Source organism: Hevea brasiliensis, chromosome 17 (assembly GCF_030052815.1).
Source record: "Hevea brasiliensis isolate MT/VB/25A 57/8 chromosome 17, ASM3005281v1, whole genome shotgun sequence".
In the NCBI taxonomy this organism is placed as follows: domain Eukaryota; kingdom Viridiplantae; phylum Streptophyta; class Magnoliopsida; order Malpighiales; family Euphorbiaceae; genus Hevea; species Hevea brasiliensis.
This window is the reverse complement of record NC_079509.1, coordinates 26,099,999-26,103,086: the sequence shown is the minus strand read 5'-3', so window position 1 is coordinate 26,103,086 and position 3,088 is coordinate 26,099,999. Positions and strand designations below refer to the sequence as shown.

Below are 3,088 nucleotides of genomic sequence, written 5' to 3'. Positions count from 1 at the left end.
AAACTTTCTTTGATTAAAGAAATCATTTCTGAAGTGTACTGCACTAGGTTTACATCATGTACTTTTGCCTCTTTAACTTCTGTCCAACACAGAGGGGACCTACACTTTTTGCCATATAGCGCCTCATAAGGTGTCATCCCAATGCTGGAATGATTCTTGTTATTATAAGTAAACTCTACTAATGGCAACTAATCATCCCATTGTCCTCTAAAATTTAGGACACATATACAAAGTATATCTTCTAATGTCTGAATTGTTCCTTCAGACTATCCGTTTGTCTGAGGGTGGAAAGCTATACTAAAGTTCAACTGTGTGCCAAGTGCCTCCTGCAGCTTTCTTCAAAATTAAGAAGTCAACCGGGGCCCCCTATGATACACTTGAATTATAAAGATGTTTTTAAGCACGTTTGTATACTATCTCATAGCATTTAGGCAAACATTTTCATGCATAGTAGTTGATTTCAATAGTTTTTGTAATTTTTATTGTCAAGCCCTTAATTCCATGTTTTCTGCATCATTTCAGGTGTTTGGGTGAAGCCCTAGAGTGTAAGAGTGCAAAGGAAAGCTTGGAGAAGTCAAGAGACAGAGAATTGCTGCTGATACAAAGTACACGGGTCGTGTAAACTAAGCCATAGACCCATGTAACTCTCTGCCAGAAGAAAGCCAAGAGAATCAATGGAGAAACACAAGTACACGGATCGTGGAATCAAACCCGTGTAATCTGCAGGGACCCGTGTAAGTCTCTGCCAGACACAAGCTTGAAGAACCATATGGGAACAATAATACACGGCTCGTGTAACCAGGCCCGTTTAGTTGGGGCACACCCGTGTAACTCTCTATGCCAATGCAAGATTCCACAATTCTCCTCTAGAAAGTTACACGGCCCTACACGTCAGGACCCGTGTAGTGACACACGGGTCGTGTACTATGCTGCAGCCAGTTTTATAACTCTAATTCCCCTCCTGTTTTCTGATTCAAATGAGACTCCTAAAGCCTTTTGGACTAAAAAATGACCTAACCCTAGAGCAACCATTATAAATAGAAGAGAAAACATCAGAAGAAGGGGTTTGGCTGGCTTGCTCTCTCTTTTATCTTTTGACAGCACTTTTGAGGAGTTTTGAAGGAGAGAAATCCAGTCGTCTCAAGGAGAGAAACATTAGTACCAAAAGAAGTTTTTCAGCTGAAGTTCCACAAGATCAAAGCTGCAAACTCTCTTTGGTTCCTTTGTTTCATCTCTCTAAATAGATTTTTTATTGTTTTATTTCTTTTACATGATTTACTTTTTACTGTTTTTACCTTTTATCATGATGTTTGCTGAACTCATCCTAAGTGAGTAGTTTTCTTATTCTGAATTTGAGAGAGTAGCGCTTGTAATTATTATTATGGATGAACAATAAGTTTTATTTATTGAATTTTAGATTCGTTTCGTGATTTTATTTCTTGTGATCTTAATGCATGCTATGTGTTGGTACCCATTTAGCCATGATTGTAGATGTTAATTAAAGAACTGAAAGGTGAAGATTAACATTAGAAAATCAATATCTTGAACTTAGGAATTCTGACTTAGACATAGGCTGATACCTTTGTGGAACTTCAAAATTAGTGAAAAATCTTAAAGGATTTTAATTAATTTAATCACCATGAAATTAGGGTTTGAGTTAATTAGAATACACCCTAGGTGCCTTGAGAGAGGATTTAGGATAACTTAGGACTGATTTCCATTAAGGAAAAAGATCCTCAATTTATTTTAATAAACTAGATAACATCCCTAGTAAGATTCAAGTATGAAATCTTAATTCCAAAATTGTTTCAAAATATATCATTTCATTTTAAGTTTATTGTTCTAGTGTTTAAAGTTAACAAACTTCATTCCCTAAGTATTCAATAGCCTAGATAGTCAAAATTACTGTGTAGATTGGTACTTGCTAAACAAAATCCTTATGGGAAAGAGACTCTATTCATCACTTTATTACTTGTTAGTGATCCGTGCACTTGCAGTGGTTGCAAAATAGCGAAATAAGTTTTTGGCGCCGTTGTTGGGGATTTTTGGTTTTAGTAATATCAAGCGATAGGAAATTTAGCTGATTTAGGAAATCATATTTATTATTTCATTTTATTTTACTAGTTGTGTTTCTTTTCTTTTCTCTCAAGTGCCTGATCTAGGATATGACCAGAACAAGGCCAGAAGAAGAAATTTTAGACAGTGATCCGGAGATAGACAAAACTCGGAAAGCCATCAAGAGGGAAAGGAAACATCAAGAGCATGGTCAAGGAGATCTTGAAATTCCAACCATGGCCGATAATAATGACAGATCAAGACTTTTGAGAGACTACGGAGCTCCATCTGTCCAAGGATTTTAGCTCAGTGTCACTAGACCCACAGTGGAAGCCAACAACTTTGAATTAAAACCAGCATGGCTCCAAATGATTCAATAAACCCAGTTTGTAGGTTCACCAACAGAAGACCCACACTATCACCTCTAGTGGTTTCTTGCCCTATGTGTCACATTTAAGATGAATGGAGTGTCTGATCAAGCAATAAGACTCAGAGCATTCCCATTCTCCCTTTGGGACAGAGCAAGGAAGTGGTTACTTTCTTAACCGACTGGAATGTTCACCACTTGGGAAAACCTTTCTCAAGCTTTTCTAGGAAGGTATTTTCCACCTGCAAAGACTGCAAAACTGAGGCTTGAGCTCAACAGCTTCAGACAAAAGGAAGGAGAATCACTCTATGATGCATGGGAAAGATATAAAGACCTACAAAGGGAATGTCCACACCATGGCATAGAAGATTAGCTATTAGTGCAAAATTTCTATAATGGATTACTACCCTCTATAAGGAGCACAGTAGATTCAGCTGCAGAGGATGATCTAATGGAGAAAATAGTGCCACAAGCACTTAAACTTTTAGAAAGGGTTGCATACCATAATTATGAGTGGTCAAATGAAAGAGGAAATGCAAGAAGAACTGTAGGGGTCCTGGAAGTAGACGCCCTAAGCATGATAAATGCTCAATTTGATCAGCTCACAAAGAAACTCGAAAGAATGCAAGCCAACGTAGTTGGCACAAACAGTCAACATGAGGACAG

General features: G+C 37.6%; 1 non-coding gene across 1 annotated transcript; it reads right to left on the bottom strand.

Annotated features, from left to right (window-relative positions):
- Nucleotides 1-2,678: 2,678 nt before the first annotated feature.
- On the bottom strand, nt 2,679-2,785 carry LOC131175620 (small nucleolar RNA R71). Its single transcript, XR_009145815.1, has one exon. It is a non-coding gene; the product is annotated as a small nucleolar RNA R71 (small nucleolar RNA).
- Between the last annotated feature and the right edge of the window lie 303 nt (nt 2,786-3,088).